Raw genomic sequence first — 25,797 nt, 5'->3', positions numbered from 1 at the left:
GTTGAATGCAAGCTTATTGTGAGTATTTAGTGAGTGTAGACCCAGGGGCATAGTAGACAATACTTTATATAAGGCCCTCTTCAGTCACACACAGGTTGATTAAAGATGACAGTTCTGGGACTTCTCAGAACTTGTGCCTCTGACTTGTTTTCCAAGCTGGGCTTTGTTCTATCCCTGCAGTGCTGGAGTGAACCTCCTCCCAGAGGTCTCCCCATCCCCCCACCACGTCTGGGCAACCCCAGCCATATCTCAGACTTCTGGTTCCTTATAAATGGAACATTTATCTATCCTGGTCCCAAATGTCATTTTTATCGGTGTCCACAAATAAAAATAACAGTAATTTCCTAAATGGTAATAGCCTCAACACAGCCAGTTCAAGTTCTTCCTCTGGGAACACTGTGAAAAACCATTCATGCCACGTCCAGATTGCAAACCTCTGACCTATCACCAGCCTGTCAGTGTCAGTGTGACCCGTGGGAAGAGAATGCAGGCCAGCAGTCCAAGGAGGAAGTTTCCAGCCTGTACTCAGCCTGCGGCTCTTCCCCTCCCCAGCCTGCCCCTGCAAAGTTGGTTAAGGACACTGGAGGAAGGAGGAAAGGGTCAGGAGTCAGGGAGGTGAGAGAGAGAAACCCTGACAGCTTAAAGGTGAGAGAGGTAGTTCTGACAGATAAGTAACAAATGTGGCTCCCTCCTGCATGAGCCATCCATGCAGCTGGTTAGATTTGGCATCACCCATAATCATTCTCTGATGCTCTGCATGCCATGCAGGGGAAGATTTACAAGTGCAATTCTCATCGATGCTGTACTGGGGAGTTATGGCATCTCTGCACAGTGTGGCTGGGAAGGCCGGGAAAGTCTCATGCAATCTAAAATTCTCCATAGGTCTTTCTGGACACTTTCTCAATGTATCATTGTGGTCCCTGGTTATTCTAGCAGAGGCAGGGAGTGGGCTGGAGGTTGGCAGACCCTTGCAGAATGCAACACTTCTGGGTGGTCTTGGGCCCCACTCTGAGGGCCCCTAACTCAAGCAGAGATGTTGGGGCTCCTCCTTGAGTAAACTCAGTCTTGGCCCAAGGGACCTGGATTCCCAAGCCCTGGTGTATGGTTTAGAAGGTTTTAATTACATAAGTAATGCCTGAATGCATTCTCCTTGTAAAAAGAAAATGAAAGCAATACAGTTAATCTAAAGTCCTGTTCATGCATCATTCCCAAACTTTCCTCCACCTTGAGAAATAACTACTGCTACCATTTGCCTGGGCTTTCCCCCAGAACTTTTCAATGCGTACATATCCATATATGTGAATGCATAGAAATGTATATATTTTTTTAGTGTGTGAGGTTTATTTCTTTCTTTCCTTCCTTCCTTCCTTCCTTCCTTCCTTCCTTCCTTCCTTCCTTCCTTCCTTCCTTCCTTCCTTCCTTCCTTCCTTCCTTCCTTCCTTTTTCTCTTTCTCTACCTTTAAAGCATATGTATTCATATAGTGTGTGTTTATTTACATAATGGCATCTTAATGTATGTATTATCCTGTAATTTGCTGTTTTCATTCATCAATGGGTGTGCCAGCTTGGGGTCCTCTGGGAAGCAGATGCTGAGAGGAGAGAGGACTTTAAGAGGTTATTTGGGGGTGATATCTGTGAAAGATAAAGGGGGGGGAGCAGGTTGGGCAGGGAGAGCACAGTGTGATGCAAGTCTGTCAGTCTTTGCCAGGCCAAGGGGAGCTCAGAGTTAACTTTGCCCCTTGGAGGAATGCCTTGTTGGGCAGAAATGGTCAGGCCTTAGTACTCCAGCGATGCTTAGTCACTGGTGGTGGGGAGAGGGGAGGTTCCCAGGAAGAGCATGGCCTCAGCTCAAATGCTGCAATGAATCCCCAAAGCGCTGCAGCTGGAGACTGTCAGCTCACTGTTCTTCTTGCAGTTGGGCAGCAAGTTCTTCATGAAGGGAGATCTGAGTGGCACAGCTCCATGGCTGCCTCCTGGACCTTGGACTCTCTTCATGCGAGGTATGTATAATTTTTGTTGGAGAGTGTTCCCTGGAATGGGTCTATTACAATTGGCTTAGCCATTCCCCTCCTGATGAACACTTAGGTTGTCTTACTCTTTGCTATTATGAACAGTGTGGTGATCATCATCCTTATGCTTGAAGAGGGCTCCACAACAGGAGCTGGTAAGGAATTTTCTGGGGTGAATGAGGACAGGAGGAATTTCTGGCTCTGAGGATGCTAATTATGAATTTATAGATTCCAGGCAAATTGCCTGCTCAAGGGGTTGTAAACCAACGCTTCCACCTGTGGGATGGGAGAACCTGTATTTCCTATACCTTTGAAAGGTTTGGAGTTGATGAGGGATTTTGCAGTTGAGATTGGCTTCCCTGTGTTGGGCCTCTAACCCTGTTTGTCCAGCTTTGGCTCTTGACTCCTGCTGCTGCACCCTCAGAAGTTTCCTTCACTTAAACCTTTGTCCTGTGTTTGTGTGGCTAGTGCTTGGCCAGCTGAAGTGGCAAATACAAGTTTATGATTATAGACTCTGGAAACAACTAATGACATTCAATCCCAACTCTTCCAGTTGCTAACTGTGGTGCTGGACAAGTTACCTAACCTTTCTTTGCACCTCAGTTTTCTTATCTGTATAATGAGGATAATAAGAGTACCTACCTCACAGGGTAAACAGTGCATGTGGGGTGCTCAGACCCTGCCTGGTACAAAGTAAAGCCAACTCAACAAATATTGGCTATGGTTATTATCTGACCACCTGGCTTGGATCTTGGCACCCTGCCAATCATAAAGCCAGTTTTCTGGTATTGATTTTAATTTACCAAATGTTCTGCCCTCGAGAATAGACTCTCTAAAATCTAGACCAGCTTCAGTTTTGGTTTAGGAAATGTGGTCACCACACTCTGTCTCCTTGGCTGGGCTATCGCAGCCTGGGATTCCACCTCTCATGTCATCAGCTTTCCTGCTCAGATCCTGCACACCTTTCCAGCCTCCTAGATGTGCCTCCCTCCTCTGTCCTGGAGTGTGACATAGTTGGATAAACAAATGATTCTCAGCCCTTTTAAAAATCTTAGTATGTATTGACTGTATTGATTCCAAAATACAACAAAGCCCCAGTTATTTAAAGCTTGACTCTATGATTTGTGAAGTTTAATTTCCTCATCTGTAATGGAAATATGACCTACCTTATAGGGCTATTGTGAGGATTCAAGGAGGTAACACATGCAAAGAACTTAGAGCCAAGATCAGAAAATGGTACTAATGCTATCACCTCCCCAGAAACCAACCATTGTTCAACGTCATTCACTTGTGCCTCCTGGTTAACTGAGGATTTAGTATTTCCATGCTTACTGTGATTAAATTTATCTTGCATTTAGGTGTGTGCTAATATTGGCTAACATAAAGCAATAGAGGAATTTCAAATGGAACAGAGATGGCAAAAACAAAGAAACAGGGCTAACAACAGCAGAGATAGCTTTCCTGGCTGCTCAAGTGAAACATCTTCATCGTGATGTCTACATGGGTCTGAGCATCCTGTACTCCAAGATGCAAGAAATGTGAAAGTGTCCCCATCCAAAGGGAAGGGGGAACTACCCAGCTACCACTCACCATGACCTTCAGGATGTTGGGCCCAGCATTGTCAAGGTCAATTTTCAGAAAACAAAGAAACAAACAAGCAGAAGTTGGGATCGTTAGGTGAAGCTTCTTAATTTTATGATGTTGACAACAATTCTAGGGAACCTGGTCAACCAGTTTGTGTTTCTGCTTTAGGGCATTTCTGCACAGTTTGTCCATAACTTGCTGTGTCACATGAAAGCTGATGGAATCTTTCTGTCTAGAGCACATGGTAACTTCGCAGGTTGGTAACATTTAAGTGGCAATTATGGGACACTTTGGAATTTCAGTGGCCTGCATTAAATAGTTCCTTTTTTGGGTTCTCCACTTTTACTTCTCCTGGGGTCCTGTTTGACTTTATTAATTATGGCCTTCCTTGCCCCCTTTCTGCAAGGGCAGGTAATCAAGTGGGCTGCCTGGCACATAATATCTGTTGAATAATTGCAAACTCAGAAATCCAGGGACGTTTTCCCCCCAGCAATTCTCAATTTGTATCTCTCCTCCTGGAGGTAAATTAAAGCTATTTTTCAGCAACCTGTTTAACCAGATGGAGAGCAAGACTTCTGTGGGACCACAAATCTCCCTTTGGTCCTCCTCTTTGTATCTGGGGGTGCTGCATTTTTCATTTCCAAGGGCTTTATTTACAAGCTGCCTAACTCTCTTCTTTCTGGCTCTGTCCCTTGTACATGTCTGGGCACCATGTCACTGTCATACTCTGAAAAGTGAAGTATGTTTTGTGCATACTTATTCTCAGGGACTTTCACAGAAGTCTGTGAGAGTGTGGCCAGAGCTGTTGTCTCCAGCTTGGTGGGGTTCACGGCAGTGGGGGCAGGAGGGTGAGTGCCTGTCAAGGGCTAGGATTGCTGCCACTCTAGCGTAGGGGATGACTCTCCCAAGGGCCTCCACACTTGGTTACCATCATGAGTTACTCTGCCCACACAGAAGGGATGAAGAGCTATTTTAGGACGGTTTTCAAACTTCTTTTTAGCAGGGGAAGGCTTTCTTTAAATGACCTTATATATGAAAGGTCAATATGTAAGGGAAAGGAAGGAGGAGCTGCTCTCCTTGGAGATCCTGGTGTGCTCAGCCCCTCCCCCATCCTCCTGACAACTGGAGTGGCCTCTTAGGAGTTCCTCAGACTCTGAGGTTCCACAAAGGCAGTGATGTTCAAGTCCAAAGTGTTTCTGTTGATCCTTCCTTCACCTTCACTGACAAAGATGAGTAACTGGAGAGGACATCATGCTCTGCCCAGATCTATTCAGATCCCTTTACCAGATCTGCGTGTCTCTCCCTGGCTTTGGTGAATTTTTGATTCCAGTAGCAGAGGACTGCCTTCCAGCTCCTGGAGTCCATTTATCTATGAAGACCTGGGAATGCCAGGGAGTTTGCATCCACCAAGGATAACTAATAACCAATGGCTGACTGGAGAAGTATTATGACAGCCCAGCTCCCTTTGCTGAGTGAAGGACAACTGGGAGACGTAACTTGCAATCCAGAACTTTCCTGAGGGTCAGGCTGAAGCGACCCTCTGAGGGACTTTGCCTGAAATGATAGTGCTTGACTTTCTCCCCTTCTCTGTCCTGCTTTTGTCTCTCCAGTACCACTCTCACCTGTGAGGATGTCCTTAATAAATTACCTGAGCCCAAATCCTTGTCTCACTTGCTCCCCAGTACTGAATGTCTCTCCTATACTCTGTACTTTCTCAGAGAGATTAGCTCCTTTCTTTGGCTAGTCTTCAGTCAGCATCTTCACGGGTACAAAGGGGCCCATCCACCAAAGGCCTTTTATGATCCAAGCAACTGTCTGTTTGGGCCCACAGCCATTTTCTCTACTGTGTGTTGGTTTATTTCAGGGAAACACAACTCACCAGCCAGTGTTGGACTTATCAGGGACTTTGTTGCCTTGGAAACACAGGCCAGGAGACTGAGGAGCTGGGCAGGACCAAGTTAAAGACAGCAGTGCCTGGGGAGTCTTCTTTTGAGGTGGGAGTCCAGCACTCTCACAGCCCTTTTCTCCCTTCATGTGGCCACTGCCCCCCACTCAAAATCTGATGCTCATTAGAAGTTTGAGGATGTGCCTTTCAAACTTTTGATTAACAGTTTTTTTATGAGTCTAAATTAAGGCTGGTGTTCTTTCCCCATCTCTACAATGCCAAAGAGCATGCCAGAAAATGGCCTTTCCCAAAGGCTTTGTGTCTGCCTGGCTTTCACATGGTTGATGTCTCAGTGAGCTCCCAACAGGGCAAGACAGTGAGGAAAACAAGGGAGGCAAACATTGCCTTTGGGCACCAGAAGCCTTTCTTGACCCCTACAAGGAGCCTGGGTTAGGCCTGCCACGTGTGCCTGCAGACCCCACCGCGTCATTTCATGCACTGCTTTCCAACCGCCTACTTACTTGTTTAGTTGTGAGGTGGAAGGAAAACCTCTAGGTCTGAAGGAGTGAAATCACTGAGCAACAATATTTAGAAGCAAATCACGGTTCCTAAATTAAGCAGTACATTTGTACTTGCTGTCCTCACCCACTTGCAACAAGGACAGCCCTAGGAGGAACATGAGAATGTGATTTGGGAATGGAAGAAAATAGGTCACTTCTCAGATTCACAGACTGTATTTTTTAAGTGAAAAAAGGTCAGGGCATGAGATCTCATAAGCACTCACGGGAGAATATTATAACCCAGGAGGGGTTGCCCTCGTCATTGAGCAGACCACGCCTAAGCTTCCAGCCCATCGTTCTCCTACCCCAACCCTTGTTCTACCTCCACATTTGTCAAAGGTGATGGAGGCTAGAGCACTCCCTTCTCCATCCCATTCCTGCCAGCATCCTGGGCACTCCTGGGTAGCTCCTTGGTCTGCTCAGTTCCCATGGTCACCCCCTCCACTCTTCCATGCCTGTGGCACCTGCTGGACTCTGTCATCCCCAGGGCTGCTATTGACTCTGTATCTGCCTCTCTGAGCTCAGCCTCTTTTCCACCAGGCTTCTCAGTCCCCGGTTCCCACCACATCCACCCTTTGACTTCACTATGCTTTTATTTCCATGTGTCCTCTACTTGGGGCTCAATCAGCCAGGCCTCTCTTGGTTTTACTTCTCCCCTTATCTTGGAAGACATTACACCATCTTCTCTTTGGCTGGCACAGTCAACTCCCTGACCCTCAGCCAGCAACACCACTCTGCAAACCTTGGCGCCTCTCCACTCTTGTCTAGCCTCATGAGCATTCTAGGGCAATCACAGCAACCTCGCCAGTGTCCTCAGTACGGCTTGCCATGTGTGTTATGTACCAGTTTCTTCTGCCTTTTCATTGCGGCTGTTCCAAACCCACTCTTAAGTTCTGGATAAACTTGCTATAGCACAGAATAAAAGAGGTCCCTAACACGAATTCCTCCACTCCCTTCCCACTTACTGCAAATCCCATTGTAACTTGTCTCCCCTTCTTCCCTCCTTTACTGCCTTCCTGCCTGTCTCCTGTTTAGGGAAATCAGGTCTCAGGCTAGGTGTCACCTCTTTCAGGAACCCCTCAACCCTGGACTCCCTCAACCTTGCTGGCCAAGATTAGATTAGGGTCCCCTCTTGGGTTTCTACACAACCCTGATTTTAACTCCATCCCACCACGCTATAATGGTTGATTTACTGTATATCTCTCTAGGCTGTGAGCTCCTTGAAGGCAGAAACAGTTTTTTTCCTATCCTCTTATATACATATACCCATTCCCTGGCAGAGTGCCTGGCACATAGTAAGTGCTCGATACATGTTGAATGAATGATTCTCTTTTTCTTCACACCATTAGTTATTCACCTGCATCCTGGACCGCTTCTCTTTCTGCCTCCTTGTACCGTCAATTGTTCCTTCACTGTGTTTTGTCTTCAACCTACTTTCCTGTGGTGTTTTGCACTCAATTGTTACTATTGCCATTATTAATAATATCATTATTCTTGCAGCCACTATTTACTGGATACTTACTATGTTCCAGGAACTTTGCTAAACACCTTACATACATGCTGTAGCTCTATCCTTATGATAATCCTATGAAGGTAGTATTATTGCCCCCACTTCACAATGACATTTAAACATAATTAAGTCTCCTTTATTTAAAGCAAAGCCCGTCCTAGACTATGTATTTGCCTCCACCTAATGTTATATATCTTTATTTACGTTAAGGCCACATTTCTAAAGTGTCATCTCTACCAGCTGTCTCCCTGTTCTGACCTCCTTTTACGCCTATCTCCCTGGAACTGAGCCGTGTCTGACTATGAACACTCCCGCTGATGTCACCAGTGACCTCCATGTGGCTAATACAGTGACTCTTTCAGGCTTATCTTCCCATTTTGCAGCAGCAGATGACACTGATGGCCACTCCCTCCCTGTGTCTCTCTTTCTTTTCCAGCTCCCGTTTCCTCTGGCTTTGTCAAGTGTTTGTGTTCTGTTCCCTGGGGCTCAGTCCTTGGCTCCTTTCTGTCTTGCTCCACGCCCGCTCTCCGAGCACTCTCTGCTTCAGCTTGGCTGAAGATCCCACTCGTATCCCAGGATTCTTCTCCCCTCTGCCCTAGAACCATAAGCTCAAGCCTCTGTTTCCACCTTGATAGTTCTTCCACAGAGGCCACGCTCAATGTGCCAGACAGACAGACCTTACCGTTTGTTGTCTCCATCCAAACCTGTCCCGACACCTGTTCCTCCTCTTGTATTCCTTATCTGGGCCAATGACACTATTACCTGCCCAATGGCCCAAGTAAATATGTCATCAAAATTTTTGGTTCTTTTCTTTCTCTCCCATTTTATATCTAACCAGCTACCAAATCATGTTTATTGTTTATGCTAGGCTTACCTTAGGCCTGTGTTTCTTCTTCCCTATCTTCATTGGGGTTGCCCTAGTTCAGATAGTCACCATGTTTTGACTGGTCAGTTATAATAGTCTCTTGAATGTCATTCTGTTCATCCAGTGAATAATATTTTTAAAATAAAAATGGATAATGACCTACTTATTCTGCTTTTATTCCTCAGTGGCTTCCTACTTCCCTTGAGACAAATGCACAACTTAACTATGAAGACCCTTCTTGATCTGAGTGCTGATGACTCTTCTTGCCTCATTTCCTGCCTCCACCCCACTCTGTATCTTCCTCACCACCTTACATTATACACTAGTAACACTGAACCACATGCCCTCTCGAGAATCAGCCTCTGTTCTCTTTCTCTTGCTTGGTGACTGGTCCAACTTCTGTTTTGCTCCTATTCTGTGCATACACCATTATAGAAGTTATCTTGTTGCATTACAAATACCAGAATATCTGTCTGTAGCCCCTCCTAGACAATAAGCATCCAAAAGTCATGGGTTTTGCCTTTTTATTTTTGTGACATTGGTGCCAGTTCAGGGTTTGGCATGGATAGTCTGTAGTTTAAGAAAAATTTTTATTATTTTTTGCCCCATGTACATCATTAAATGATGATCAATTCTTAGGATCATAGGCAGATCACATAATTCCAAAACCCAATTGTAGGTGACACTTTGGGTTTAAAACCAGAAATGCCAGCAACAGGCATTGGTATACTTTCCCCTCCCTACTTTCTGATGAGGAGCTTAGGAACTGTAGTAAATCAGGTAGATGTTGTTTCCGGACAAGAAAAAGCAGGCATAATCTATCCAATGGGAAGATTTGTAATTTGCCCCACCAGGTGTCTTAAACCTGCAAATCTTTGTATTTAGCCAAGGAGCTGAAGCCACCAGCCCAGAGGTGGTCTTGAATGTTAATATTCAGCCTTCGTGAGAAGCCTCTTTACCTGAAGCTCAGGTTTTTGGTTCTATTTTTTCCATCTTCTTCAAAGAACTCCTGATGCTGAACTCTCCCAGGGAATTGAATCCTGATCACAGAGCACATGAATAACTACAGTGTAACCTCTCCCATGCCAGCAGGACGGGCTGGGCTACCATTACCTGAGCTTGAATGGAAGTTATTTTCTGATTCCTCCAAGCTCTCCTGGTCTCCTGAAGGGACTTAATCTGATTGGACTCTGGGTATAGAGGAGTTAGACTAGATAATCTCTGATGAGTTAAAACACTGGAATCCATGAAATGTGGAACAATGTCTGAGAACTACAATCTTGTCTTGAGATATTTATCAGGAAGGTAAAGTATAGTGTGGGATTTCTTCTTTGTCTTTTGTTTTTTCTTTTTCTTTTTTCGTCTTTTTTGAGACCGGCCACACCGCGCTCAGCCAGTGAGCGCACCGGCCATCCCTATATAGGATCCGAACCTGCGGCGGGAGAGCTCCTGCGCTCCCAGCGCCGCGCTCTCCCGAGTGCGCCACAGGGTGGGCCCTCTTTGTCTTAACTTGAGTATTTAGTGCCTGGAAAAGGCCTGTAACCATCTTTTGTAGGCGCCACCACCGCGGGAACATACCTGGGCTAGCCCACTGGAGGGTGAAAGACACATGTCCCAGCCACCCCTGTCACCAAGCTGATAGCAAGCCCATTCCCTCCAAAAGAGCCACCTGAATGACCTGTATGGTCTGCAGGCTCATGAAAGAGCCCATCTGACATGAGAATAGTCACCAACTGAGTCTAGCTTAAACGGATGACCCTCAGAGAGGTGAAACTAAATAAATGGTGGTTGTTTTTAGCCACTAAGTTTTGGGATAGAATGATTTGAAGCAAAAATGGGCTATTAGTATCTGTGCTCCTGATCTTCATGCCCTATTTCAGCAGACAAGGAGGTGAAAGTGTTAGATAAAAGCATAAAGCAGTAGGAAATGGAGCCAGGTCACCGGCTCTACCCAACTAGAGGGAGAAGCAGGGAAGGAGTGGCGGAGAGGACTGATGTTACAAAGAGTTCAGAGCTGAGTCCAGCTGGCGGGTAGCGGTTGGCACGCCTGCAACCCAAGCCCACCTCCTTTCCCTTTGGGGCAGGTCTGGCAGCTCTTTTAGTCCTATTCTAGGCAAAACAACAAACAGCATTTTATTTTTCAGTCAGAAAGGAACTTATCATTTTATAAGACCATTGTGAGTCTTACCACAGGTGTGATTCACCTGGGGAGCTTAAGGGCCGAGTGGGAACGATGACAGAGAGAAGAAAAGTGTCTCTGCGGTGAACTTATTGGAGGGTTCCAATGCCTTCTAGCTCTGAAGGGCAGAAGGTGAAAAGTAGTAATTTGCTTTGGCCCAGCCAAGGGATAAATGTTAAATGTAAACAGATGTTTGTTTTGTAATAATCTGGTTTGAAGGCTCCATGACAGGAGTGAGTCATAAAATTTTTAGATCTGGAACGGGTCTTAAAGGTTGTCTTGTGGGAAATCTCTGTCCTCCACTTGAATGCCTCATTTTACCTTTGTAGTTACTGTTTTTATCACACTAGCAATACTTAAGTATATTCTTCGTGTAAAATGGTCAGAGGACAACAGTATTTCCTCTTTGTGCTGCGGTGGTCTTGCCCATCCGTGCAGAAGCAGCCAGCGTGGGTGGGGTGTGAGCATCCTCCCAGCCCCTTTCTATCTGTAGACACTCACACAAAGATGGACATATATTCTCAGATCTACTTTTCTATCGCTACAAATGTTCTTAAATTTGATTTTCTCACTGACCAGAATGTTTTGGAGATCTTTTTGTGTCAGTACATAGAGGTCAAGTTCATTTTGCTAGAGCATGAATATCCATGCTCTAGTAAGTACTCTGTTTTTGATGGGAAATATAGATTGTTTCCACTTCTTTGGCTATTATAAACTTCAAAGCAAGAAACATTTTTAAGCATAACTCTTTGAACATCTCGGGGTATTTCTGTAAGACAGATTCTTGAAACAAAATTGCTAGAACAGAGGGCCTATGTATTTCTAAGGTTTGGCGTAACTTGCTGTTAAACAATCTTGGACTTGGTGTCTGCCATAAGGAAATTTTTAAACTACTTTTTCTTTTGTTTTTAATTGATATAGGTCTATTCAGGTTTTGCCTCTTCTTTAATCATTTTCTAAATTTAATTTTTCCCCCAGGAAATCATCCATTACATACAGATTTTCATATTTGCTGGTAATTATGTTTTATATATGTAGCACATTTTAATTTATAAATATCTCCTGTTTACTTGAATTTATGTTCCTTTTTATCATTGATATTGTTTGTGTATTCTACATTTCTTCTTGATCACATTTGCCAGAGGTTTATCTGTTTGTTGGTCTTTTGACAAAAACAAGTTTATTGATTATTCTTTCTTTTGTTTTCTAGACTATTAACTTCTGCTTTTATTATTATTAAATTTCCCTACTTCTTTAGAACTATTCTGCAGAGCTTTTAAATAATTTTCTTAGTATTGGGCCCAGTTCGTTTATTTTTAAGATTTTTAGTTTTCTAATATATACATTTAAAGCTGTAATTTTTCCTCTGAGAACTGATTTTGATGTGTAGTATTCTCATGGTTATTCACTTTTAGGTAGTAATAATTTCTATTTTAATTTTTTCTTTTATCCAAAAATTATGTTTAAAACTGTTTCAATATTCCTAAGCAGATAGTTTTTGTTTTTGTCTATCCTTTTAAAGTTGATTTCTGATTTTATGGCATTGTGGCCAAAGAATATAACCTGTATAATTTCTGTTATGGAAAAAATGTTTTTGGGATTTTATCTATGTGTGTGTGCGTGTGTGTGTGTGTGTGTGTGTGTGTGTGTGTGTGTGTAAGTGGCTTAGCGGATGGTCAGCTTTTATGGAAATTTCATGTGAGTTTGAAAAGAAATGCTTATTCTCTTTCTCATCAGGTTTGTTGTTACAGCATTCACGTTCTTCATGTCTTTAAGGTTTTGCTTAATTTATGAGAAAAGAAAACAAATATTCCTGTCTGTGAATTTGTAGATTATTTTCCCCTTAGAATTTCTACTATTTTTGCTTTTCATATTGTAAGTATGAAGGTTTATGTCTATTTTATCTTTTTGGTATTTTGAGCATTTATCACTGTAAAATACTTATAATTAATATCTTTTGCCTTGACTTTTATTTGTGAGACAGTGAAAAAAATTCTGTTTTTGTTTACACTTTTCTTGGATTATCTTCTCTATTCCTTTATTTTAAACATTCCTACCTAATAGTACAATATGGGCAAGTGGGTAGGGTAGAAAGCTCATCTTTGTCACTACCAGGCTTTGAAGCCTTGAGCAAGTTACTTGACCACTTTGTGTCTCAGCTTCTCATCTATAAAATGAGAATAATAAAAGAACTATTTCATAACTTGTTGTGGGGATTAAATATGGAGCACAAAGTGAATGCTAAATAAATGTTAGGAATAATTATTATTTTATGTGTCATCTTCAACAACATATAGTTGGATGTTTAAACCAAACCTGATAATTTCCTTTATTTAAATGATAAGTTTAACACATTATATTTTTTAAATGCTTTAAAAAGTTTTAAAATCCACCCACTTTAAGTGTACATTTAAGTGATTTTTAGTAAACATACAGAGTTGTGCAATCACTGTTTCATTCTAATCTTAGAACATTTTCATCATTCCAGAAATATCTCTTGTACCCACTTGCTGTCACTTTCCGTTCCCTCTCCCACCGCGAGGCAGCTGTTAACCTACTTTCTGTCTCTACAGACATGCCTTTTCTGGACATTTTACAAAAAGGAATCATATAATATGTGGTCTTTTGCATTTGGTTTCTTTTATTTAGCATAATGTTTTTGAGGTTCCTCCATGTTGTGGCATGTATCAATAGATCGTTCTTTTTAAATTACTGGATGGCATTCATGCGAATGGATATACCACATCTTGTTTATCCATGTATCACCTGATGAACATTCACATTGTTTCCACTTTTTGGCTATTATGAAAATGTTGCTATGAATACTTACATATAAATATTTATGTGGACATACATTTTTATTACTTTTGTGTAGATACCCTGGAGTAAAATTGCTGGTTTATATAGTGCAGTTATGTTTAACTTTTTAAGAAGTTGCCAAAGTGTTTCCCAAATTGGCTACGTCATTTTATATTCAGTTTCTCCACATCCTTGCCAACCTTGGTATGTTGGTCTTTTTAGTAATGCAATTAAAAACAAGAAAAATATTCAAATTTATATTTCACTAAAGAAGATATATGAATGGCCAGTAAGTATATAAAAAGACATTGAACATCTTTTACCAAAGATGTTTGTTATTAGGGAAATGCAAATTAAAAAATCACAATAAAATACTACTTCATACCCACAGAATGGCAATGATAAAATATTTTTCCCATTTTAAAATTGGGTTGAACAATTTGCAAGTTCTTCTATGAGGCCATTACTCTGGTACCAAAACTACATAAAGACATCACAGGAAAACTGCTCATCAATATCTCTTAGAAATATAGACACAAAAGTTTTCAATGAAACACTAGCAGACTGAATCCAGCAACATATAAAAAAGATCATGCACAATGACCAAGTGCGATTTATCCCAAGAATGCAAGATTGGTTTAATATCTCAAAATCTATTAGTGTAATGTGCCATATCAAAATAATACAGGACAAAAACTGCATGATTATCTCAATAGATGCAGAAAAGGCAGTTGACGAAATTCAACACCCTTTCATGATTAAAAATGAGCAGTAACAACAACACACACATGCATGTGCACACACACACAACACTCACCAAAGTAGGAACAGAAGGGAACTTCCTTAACCTGATAATGGTCCTCTGTAAAAACCTACAACTAAAAAACAATACTTAATAATGAAAGACTGAAAGCTTTTTCTCAGAGATCAGGAACAAAACAAATATGTCTGCTCTGGCAACTTCTCAACATTGCACTTGAGGATCTAGCCAAGGAAATTAGGGAAGAATATGAAAAAAAAAAAGAAAAGGGATCTAGATTGGAAAAAAAGAAGCAAAACGATCTCTATTTGCAGATGACATAGTCTTGTATATAAAATCCTAATGAATCCACTGAAACACTATTAGAACTAATAAACAAGTTGAGCAAGGTTGCAGAATACAAGATCGATGTGCAAAAATCAATTGTACTTTTATATACTTGCAACTAACAATCCAAAAATAAAATTGAGAACAATTCCATTTACAATAGCATCAAAAAGAATGAAAAACTTAGGAATAAATTTGACAAAGGAAGTGCAAAAGTTATACTCTGAAAACTACAAAACATTGTTGAAAAATTAAGATTGATTTATTTGCTTTTTATTATTGAGTTGTAATTGTTCTTTATATATTTTGTTTAAAAGTATTTTATCAGATATATGATTTACAAATATTTTCTTTCAATCCATATCTTGTGTTTTCATTTTCCTAATGGTGTCTTTGAAGTGTGAATATTTTTCATTTTGATGAAGTTAAATTTATCAATTTTTTCTTTTATGGATATTTCTTTTAGTATTATATCTAAAAAACATCTCTGTCTAACTCAAAGTCATGAAAAATTTCTCGTATGTCTTCTTCTAAAATTGTTATAGTTTTAGTTCTTTCATTTAGGTCTGTGATCCATTTTGTGTTAAATTTTGTTTATGGTGTGGGACATCAGTCTAAAATTATTTTTGTGCATGTGGATATTCAATTGTCCCAGGACCATATGTTTTAAAAAACCAACTATTCATTATCCATTTACTTGTCTTGACACATTTCTCAAATATCAATTGACCATAAATATAAGAGTTTATTTTTGGATGTTCAGTTCTGTCTATACGTCTATCTTTTCTTTCTTGGCTATGGTAGCTTTTTAGTAAGTTTTAAAATGAGAACTTATAAGCTCTCTAATTTTGTCTTCTTTTTAAAGATCCTTTTTGTTATTCAGGGTCATTTGCTTTTCCATAAAAATTTTAGGATGAGCTCGACAATTTCTGCAAAAAAAAAAAAAAAAAAAAAAAAAGCCAGCTGAGATTTTGATAGGGATTGCATTGTATCTATAGATTTGATGAAGTATTGATGCTAATTCTTCTTCAAATATTTTGGTAGAATTAACCAGTGAGACCATCTGGTCCTGTACTTTTATTTATTTGAATGTTTATATTAATATTTCAATCTCTTTACTTCTTAAAATCTATTCAAACTTTCTACTTCTTCTTGAGTCATTTTAGATTGAGGAAGCACTTTTCAATTTATTGTATGTGTTGTCAATCTTCAGAATCCTTAAATAGTTGTTTGTTAAATTTTGCACAGTTTTGTTGTTTCTTTTTGAAGAAAGGATTTCCTAAGCTCCTCCCTCAGCCATTTCAGAAGTTCTCTTTCCTCTTCTCCCCACTCTTTATGTATGTAGCAATTGCTCCGACAAGTACAAACTTATTCCTGCCATCTAATTTCAGTTTTCTATTTACACTGTTTTCATGTTCTCTTTCCTTCTATTCTGCCTTTTAGTGAACTAATTGCATTTTCTTTGCTCCTTTTCCTTCTTAATGATTTGAGAACTTATGTACTATTTTTTTGTCTTCTGGTGGTTACCATGAAATTTTAAACAAATATATTTAAACATTTTTCTATCAATATCTAATGTCAATGAGTGTTTGTGTTCTCTCTCCAAATAAGAACATAACATTAGCATGTTTTTATTTCCATAGTCTGCCATCTTCCTTCCTACCCCACTGCAATCACCTCCTGTGTTGAGATCATTTGGCATTTTGTTTTTAATTTTTGTTGTTTTTATAGTATGTCTTTTTAGAAAGCTATGAATTTTGTTGCTTTCTTTGTCACTATTCTCTCCTCACTGCACTTCAGACACCCACTCACATGCCTCATTTTCTAGTTTACACTTTATCAACCATAATAAGTGACTCGTGACCTAACTCTTCATATTAAATATCCCACTATCTGACAATCATTGCCTTTCTTCCTATTTCAGTTCTCTGGTTCTCTCATCGCAGAAAATATCTGACTTTGCTGAAACTTCCAAGCCTTTGATTTTTCCTTTTATCATCAGCATCCTTCTCCCTCCCTACCCCCTTTAGGTTATACAGTCAGCACAGTATGGTTATCCCCATGTAAACACCCTTTGCTCCTCTCTCCCTTCATTTTCCTCCTGCAAGAACAACCTAGCTAAACCCAATTTTCTGTTTACTCTATGTTTGTACCCAAGAAGCTGAATATCACTGGAGAAAATAATGTCAACTCACTTCAGACTTATGACTTTTGATCTCAAATGGGCACTCAACCCTTCCAGATACTCCTGCTACTCTTCCCCAATAAATTTACTTTCCTATCCTCCCAAACAGCCATTTTACTTGTCTTCTTTCCTCAAGGCTTCAATAGCCCGTCACCTCTCAATCTGAACTATGACCTCAATTTCAACTTCATAGAGAAAAATGATTTAGTTAGATGTGAAACGATCTTATCTTTCTACCTTTTGGACTGTGCTTTAGTCTATTTTGTGGTGGTATAACAGAATGTCAGACACTGGGTAATTTCCAAAGAATAGAAATTTATTTCTCACAGTTCTGGAGGCTAGGAAGTCCAAGATCAAGGTCCCTGCAAGTTCAGTGTCTGGTGAGGGTCCAGTCTCTTCTTCCAAGATGGCACCTTGGATGTTGCGTTCTCCAAAGGGAAGAGACACTGGGGTCCGTACGTGGCAGAAGGTGTAAGGGCAAAAGGGGGAAAAACTCCCTCTGTCAAGCACTTTTATAATGTCATCTGATTCCATTCACGAGGGAGGAACCTTCATAATTCGACCATCTCCCAAAAGCCCACCTCCCAACACTGTTGCATTGAATACTAAGTTTCCACGTGAATTCTGGGGTACACATTCAGACCACAGCACTCTGCCTGCACTTGTACCCCATTGTTACACATGATGACGGCCTGTGTCATCTCCTTTGTAATCACTATTTTAACCCTGGTTCCCACCCCCTCTTGGCTCAAGAATTTTCCTACTTCTGGTATCCCATTTCTCTCCTGCATTAATACTTTCTCCCTTTCAATTAGGTTACTCTCATACATACACACCTTAATCTTCCACCTTAAATAAAACCCTCTTTACTTAGCATTGCCTTCCAGCTACTGCCTGTCCCCTCCCTACGTCATTTCTCTGTTCCCAGTCACAGCAAAACTCATTGAAATGTTTGAACACAAACAAATCTTTCAAATTCCTTGCCTCCCATTTTCACCTCCGTCTTCCAGCCACACTTTCATTCCTGTCAGTCCACACCAACAAGGCTTTTACTAATATTGTCTTTGACCTACATCTTGCCAACGCTGAAGGTCAATTTTCTGTCCTCATCTGACCTCTTAGTGGCATTGGATACGACTGGTCCCTCCATCCTTCTTTGAAATGCTACTTCATCTGACTCTGAGATAACACACTTTCTTGTTTTTCTCCTACCCCATGGCCCGGAATTTCTTAGTCTCTTTTGCTGGCTGCTGCTTTTGTTCCAGATCCCTAAGGTTCTTTCCTTGGCCTCTTCTCTATCCAGATGCTGTTGGTGGTCCCTTCTGGTCTCATGTCTGCAAATGAAATGTATGTGTCGATGCCTCTTAGATTTTAATCAGCAGATTAGATCTTCACTCTGAGTTTTAGACTCATATATGAAACCATCAACTTGACATCTCCACTTGTTCGTTTATCAGACATCTCAAATGTCACACGTCCAAAGAGAACTGCAGGTTACTTCACCCTCCCGTCCTAGCCCTAGCCATCCTTGTTCTTTGTTCCACCACCACCTGTGCAGTTTGTAGTGCCAAAACTTGGTTAGTCCCAATTCTTCTCTTTCCCTCACACTTCACATGCAATCCATTGGCATGTCTTGTTGGCTTTACCTCAAATCCATATCTCAAATTTGCCTGCTTCCTTTATAACTACACTACTTTCATTTTAGTCCAGTTTTCCTCCTTCTCTCTCCTGGGCAACATTAATAGCCTCCTTAGTGGTCTTACTGCCTTCATTCTTGCCTCTCTAACAGTCAGAATAAAATGCATACTTTGAAATATTCCTGACTCACAGAAAAGTACAAAGATTAGCATAACAAAGTTCCATGTATCCATAATCCAACAGAAAAATTAAATATTATTGACACAGTTGAAGTCTCTGTGAGAAACTTCCTGTTCTCTTGCTCACTCCTAAAGGTTGCTACCATCTTTAATTTAGTGGTTATCGTTCCCACACATGTCTTTATGTCTTTACACTCTAACTATACGTGTGTGTGTGTGTGTGTGTGTTTGTGTGTGTGTATATGAAGGGTCTGCAAAAAGTTCGTGGAAGAATTCATATTATCTTTTAATTCCATTTTCCATGATCTTTTTGTACCCTCGTGTGTGTTTGTGTATAGGGATATACGTGTGTGTGCGTGTATACATCCCTAATTAGTATACAGTTTTGTTTTCTGTGGACACCATGTGCCCAGAAAATAAGAATACAGTTTGCTTTAGAAAATAGTGTCCTGACCTGGGAGGCCTTTAAATTGCCACTGTGTCATCTCTTCATCCCCTGGTTTGATTTTTTTCTCAGTATCTTTTCTTAATGTCTGTGGCATTCCCGAATGGCAATGATTCCCTCTTTCCTCGTCCTCAAGCTGTGTGGATCCAAATCTGTGACCCTCACTGGTTGCACAGGGCCTTTTACTCTTATTGTGTGTGTCCAACCACTGTCTGGCTACTTCTGATTTTTCTGTTTGTTCTCACTTTTCATGTAATTTGAAATCATGTATATATTTCTGTAAGTCACTGCAAAATTTTTCCTATAATTGGGCAAGGCAGAGGTAAATAAATAAATAAGTAAAAAAACATCTCCTCTAGGAAAGAGGAGTTTTATACAGATCCCTTGCATGGTTGTGACAGTATCTCTCTTTATTTGCATTCAAGATTCTGTGCTATACCAACTGACCAGGTCACCTTGTATTGTCATATGGGCTAATCTGATGTTTTAATAACATTTTAGGATTAACTGCATTATTCAAAACTGTGCTGTAAAGGCCCATGGACCATAAACCAGCTGCTCAAACACCTTATCACACAATGTCACCATAAAGACATCCCAGTCTCCATTAACACTGGAGTAGGGAGGTAGAATACCGATGTAGGCAGTTGCTCTTAGGATTCATATTTCTGATGTAATATATTTTAAATTGCCTCTTTCAAACCTTCTGTTTCTTCAAAATGGTCCCAGTGTTGACTTTCAAGGAGAGGGAGGTACCATGGTAGGTGGTTGTATCAGAAGAGGTAAGTCTGTGGGATGACAGGGAATACAGCAATTGTCTTTGGACATGACAACAGCCATCGTGGGAGAGGACTAGAGTTTTCTGTGTGTGATCCCAAGGGGCAGAACAGGCCAGAGGGTTCAGATCAGTAAGAGAAAGAAAATTTCTCATGGTCAAAATCTGGCCAAAGATGGAAAACTTGAACTGACTCGGGTGCCTTGCTGATCCCATTCAGCACTTCTCCTTCAGGATGTTCTTCCCACTCTATGCCCCGCAGCTTTCTGCCTGAGGACTTTCTCTGGCTGCAGGAGTGGGCACAGCCTGTGCACAGAGGCAGCCAGAAGTGCTGGGGAGTCAGTGCTCCCAGGAACAGTTCACAACCCAAAGTGCTCAGGAGTTGGTGAATAAACACCCTGTCTTCCTCGTGCTTCAGGTGGGGTATATCTGAGGCATGGTCTACACACTCTCCCAGAGGTCTCCAGTGGCATTAACCCTCAAGGCCCAGAGTAGTAGAGCACTCACAGCACACTCATCAATCACCTTGTGGTGACTGCCTTTCCTACCCTGTCTCACTTCCCCACTCCCCTACTCTGAAGCCTGAGATGGCTTTCCAAGTGAACTAGTAGACCAGAATCCTTGTCTCGGACTCTGCTTTTGGGGAGACCCAGTCTAAGACAGCACCCTTGTGAATATGTTATTTGTTGCAGCTTGCCTTTACCTCTGAAGGGAGATTGGAACCTGGTTATGACAAGGCTGTCAACAGTTTTCCTCTGGATAGAGGAAGTTTGGTAAAATGAACTAAACAAATATTTATGGCATGCCTATCATATCAAGGTTCTGAGATGGCCACTAGTGGACTCTCTCTCCAGAGGCAAATGGTTCACCAAGAATCACACCCATGAAATCGAAGTGAAACATCATCAGTGCTATAACTGATGTAGGATCACAGGGTGATAGCATCACTGAGGAGGAAGGGACAAATTTTGATTAGCAAGGTAAGGAAGGGTCCAAGGGGATGTGACATTTGAGCTGGATCTAGAAAAACAACAAAGTTCAACAGTCAAAAAGGCAGGGAAAATAGAAGGAGAAAAACAATCTCCAGCAGAAGGGACGGCTTATCACATTTATCTTCTGCCAGGTTGATTATATACGTTCAGAAATAACTTAAATAAACAAGCAAAAAAATAAACAATAAACAACACAAATAAGCATATAAGTAAATAATTTAAAAAGTAGCAATTCAAATAGTGCTAATAACTAAGGCATAAGTCTGTAAGTGGAATTTAACAGCAAATGTATTAACAATTCAAACAAAACCCCTGAAAATTATAATGCATAATTTGCTGTTATTTTAGGTCTTGAGATGAATAAAAAATGATGATTGTGGCTGAGGTCAACTATGTCTTCTGGTTGGCAAAAATAAAGCCTCCATCAGCTGTAAAAGACACTATCCATTACTAAAAAGTTTATACATATTCCCATTACACACTAATTAATTGAAGATGACGAATTCTGAAAGTGCTTAACAACTTCATGGAAGCATTTTAACATGTGGACATTTGGGGGAAGGGCATGAAACTTCTCAAAAGCAGGTCATTATCCTAATTTATTCTGTTTGGATTTTTCTAAGGTGACAGGTGAGAGGAGGTCCTTTATGCTAATGAAGGGGGCTATAGCTGAGAAAGTTGAGGGCTCCTGTTTGACTCTGCTACAGCTCACTTGGGCTATCAGCCCCTACTTGAGTAAATCAATGAAAGGAGTAAGAAGGGATTTATCTATTCTATATCTGAAGTGTTAACCAGGGGCACAGACATCTGAGATACTGGGTGAGTTACTGCTGGTATAGCCCATTCTGATTTTCATATTTATTGTTGAATGTGTACCATATCCTTCATTAGTTGAGAATTCTGGCAGTCCTATTAGAAAAGCAATATTTTGTAACAAACATTAATACTCATGAATTTCAATTCCATATTCTAACCTACCTTTCACCCTTTTCACACAGCTTTCCAGTGGCACAGCTTCCTCATTGGTCAGTGATGATCAGGGGTGGTGGGTAGAACACAGGAGCCTCAGTGGCATTTTGCATTTTCCCTGTCTGCCCTGAGTCACCCTGGGGCAGCACTCTGCAGCGCAGATGCCCACACTCCAGGAGGTATGAGGGAGTTAGCAGCCCTTGAGAAACCCTTGACTATTAGGGACAGAAACTGGCTTTCTCTCCTTCTCTACTTCACTTTTCTAAGATCCCTTCTCCTATTACTTGAGATCATTTCCGAAAATGTGCAACTGGCATGTAAACCTTAGTTTCAAGATCTGGTTTTGGGGGTAAACTAGGCTAAGATATACACCAATTAATTTTATTTTGGGCACATTACTTTTGTTTGCTGGCTGCTGTTTCTTCTTCAATGAAATAAAGGAATCAGGCTTTTTCATTCCTTTCAGCTTTAAGAATATTTCCTCTATTATAAAATAGAGGAAAAATTAAGTATTCTGGGAAATCTCATCTTCCTCAGTAATTCCTTTATCAGCACTCAAGTGATTTAACTACAGTTCAGATAAGGCTTCCATGGTTTTAAACAGTTCTATTCCCCCTTGTGTGGTTGCAACAGTTCTTTTTATAGCTTTTATCTTCTCAGCAATTCAACCCTTATCCTAAAGTAGTGAAAGAGAGAGAGAGAGAAAAAAAAAGCTACCAGGGAGCATAGCTATGCCAATGGTCATTGGTCTACTCCCTTACTGCTTTCTTTCCCTTCCCAGTTACTGCTCCATGGGGAAATTGGGAATGGAGTTTGGTCTCTGTAAATGGTGGCAGCATTGCTGAGCCTACTGGTGGTGAGGGGCAGGGACAGAGATGATGTGCAGTCAACAAACACTGGTTTTAATCATATGCAGCAATGAGGAAATGAAGACAGTCAAGCAGCTCTCCAATCAGAAATTTCACCCTGAGGGTCCAGACTGAGGAACAATGGACTAGACATATTTTAAGAAATACCATGTTCCCGTTCAGTTACAAACTTTAAGCCAGTTTAAGGTTGAGACTAAATATTTAGTTCGAAGAGTGCTGTCAGCAAGATGGCAGAATAGGACTTTCCAGTGCTTGTCCCCGTGCAGAAATATCAATTTGAACAAATATCCTTACATAAAAATACCTTCACAAGAGCTAGGGAATCCAGGTGAGAGATCCAAGCATCAGGATGTAGCACAGAAATGAGAAAAATCACATTGAAGAGGGTAGGAAGGCTGATTTCACCCTATCCACATTACCCCTCCTCCAAGTTTGGGCAGCGTAGCATGGAGCCTCTGTGTGGGGAAATGAGAGTGAAGTGAGTACCTGATTTTGTTGCAGGCCCCAGCATCAGTCCCACCCCAGAGAAACCCAGTGCCAGGCCAGCCCTCATAGTCCCAGACTCCAGGATGGTACCTGTGGACCAAGACTCCAGGCCTGCTCCAATGTCAGGCTGGACCCTGTAGACTCAGTCTCCGGGCCCACCCAGTGCTAGGCTGGTCTTCATGGTCCTAGTCTCCAGACTAACTCCTGTAGCCCCAGGATCCAGGCAGGCCCCGGCAACTCCAGGCTTCAGACTCACCCCAGTGCCAGGCCAGCCCCTGCAGACACAGCCTCTAGGCTAGTCTTCATTGTCCCAGCCTCCAGCCTGTCCCTGAGGCCCTAGGCACCAGGCCTTTTCCCTTGGCTTCAGGCTCTAGGCTGGCCCCTGTAGCACCAGGCTTTACACTCACTCCAGTACCAGCCTGGCTCTCACAGACACAGCTGTCAGCCTTGCCCTAGGACCAGGTCAGACTCGATGGTCCCAGGCTCCATGCTGGCCCCCTGGTCCCATGCTTCAGTGGACGCAGGGTCCAGTCCTGTCTGCTAGACACTGACGTTGGGCTGGCCCTCCCAAACTTAGACTCCAGGACCACCCCCATGGACCCAGGGTCCAGGCTGGCTGCTATGGATCAGTACTTGCATTCTCAGCCTGCGGGCTGACCCCTGTGGACCCAGACTCAAGGCCAGCCCCAGCACCAGGCCAGCCCCTGTGGATACACTTAGGCTTCAGGCCAACCTACCTGCTGACTCAGGCACCAGGCCAGCCTGCCTGATGACTCCAGCAGCAAGCACACTTGCAGGCCCCACCAGATGGCCCATCCAGAATCTCTAGATGGACTGACTGGTGGAGGGTTTTCCCTGCCAAAGCCAGTCTGTAAAGACTGGAATAGATATCTACTTCTTCATATGTGCAGACACCAACACATGACCATAAGGACCACAAATAACCAAATAATCAGGGAAACAAGACACCACCAAAGGAACAAAATAAAGTATAAGTAACCAACTCTAAAGAAATAGAGAACAAGGAACTACCTAACAAAAATTTCAAAATAATCATCTTAGAGAAACTCAGTGAGCTACAATAGAACACAAATAGGCAACTAAAGAAAGTCAGAAAAAACAGTACATGAACAAAATGAGAAGTTCAACAAAGAGATAGAAACCATTAAAATGAACCAAACAGAAATTCTGGAGCTAAAGAACATGATGACTGAACTGAAAAATTTCATAGAGAGTTCTACCAGCAGACTCAATCAAGCATAAAAAAGAATCAATGAGCTTAAAGATGCACTTGAAATTGCCTATCAGGGGAATAAAAAGAACAAAAGAAACATGGAAATGAGTGAAGAAACCCTATGGGACTTATGAGACATGATTAAGTGAACCAATATATTCATTCACTATGGAAGTTTCAGAAGGAGCAAAGAAAGAGAAAGAGGACAAAAATTTATTGAAAGATATTATGACAGAAAACTTCCCAAATTTGGAGAGAGATATGAACATCCATATCCATGAATGCCAAAGAACCCCAAATATATTAAATGTAAAGAAATATTCACTAAGACACATTATAATCAAATTCTCAAAAGTCAAAAACAGACAGAATTTTGAAAGCAGCAAGGGAAAAGCAACTTGTTGCATACCAGGGAATCCTCATAAGATTTAAGTGGATTCCTCAGCAGAATCCTTTAGGCCAGGAGAGACTAAGATGATAATATTCAAAGTGCTGAAAGAAAAAACTACCAACAAAGAATACTATATCCTGCAAGTCTATCCTTCAGAAATGAAGGAGAGATAGGGACTTTCCCAAACAAACAAAAGTTGTGGGAGTTTATGACCATAGACCTGTTTTACAAGAAATGCTAAAGGTAGTTTTTCAAGTTGAAACAAAAGAATGCTAACTAAAGACATGAAAAATATGGAAGTATAATACTCACTGTAAAAGTGAGAATATAGTCAAATTCAGAATACTCTCATAATGTAATGGTGGTGCATAAATCACTTTTTAAGACTAATATAAAAGTTAAAATGTGAGATTATTAAAAATAACTATAGCTACAATAATTTGTTAATGGATACCTGATATACAAAAGACATAAATTGTGAGATCAATGACAAAATATGGGGAGAGGAATGGTTAAAATACAGAGTTTTGTACATGGTTGAATTTAAATTGTTATCAGCTTAAAATACATGGTTATAACTATAAGATATTTTATGTAAGCCCCATGGTAACCATAAAGAAAAAAACCTGTAGAAGATATACACAAGATAAAAAGAAAGGAATCAAAGCATACTGCTGCCAAAAAAAATAAAATTATCAAATCACAAAGGAAGACAACAAGAGAGGAAGAATATAGCAAAGACACTACAAAACAGTCAGAAAATGAACAAAATTGCTATAGTAAGTCCTTACCAATCAAGAATTACTTTAAATATAAGTGAATTATTTTCTTCAATAAAAAGACATAGAGTGGCTGAATGGAAAAACCCAAGACCCAACTATGTGCTGCCTACAAGAGACTCACTTTAGCTATAGGGCACACATAGGCTAAAAGTGAAGGGATGGAAAAGATGTTTCTTGCAAATTCTAACCAAAATAATTCTGGGGTGGCTCTGCTTATATCAGACAAAATAGACATTAAGTAAAAAATTGTCACAAGGGAGAAAGAAGGTCATTATATAATAATAAAGGGGTCAATTCATCAAGCTATATAACAGTTGCAAATATATGTGAACCCATCAATGCACCTAAATAGATAAAGCAAATATTAACAAAAC

Source organism: Cynocephalus volans, chromosome 11, assembly GCF_027409185.1.
Source record: "Cynocephalus volans isolate mCynVol1 chromosome 11, mCynVol1.pri, whole genome shotgun sequence".
Classification (NCBI taxonomy): Eukaryota; Metazoa; Chordata; class Mammalia; order Dermoptera; family Cynocephalidae; genus Cynocephalus; species Cynocephalus volans.
Note: the sequence above shows the minus strand (reverse complement) of the source record.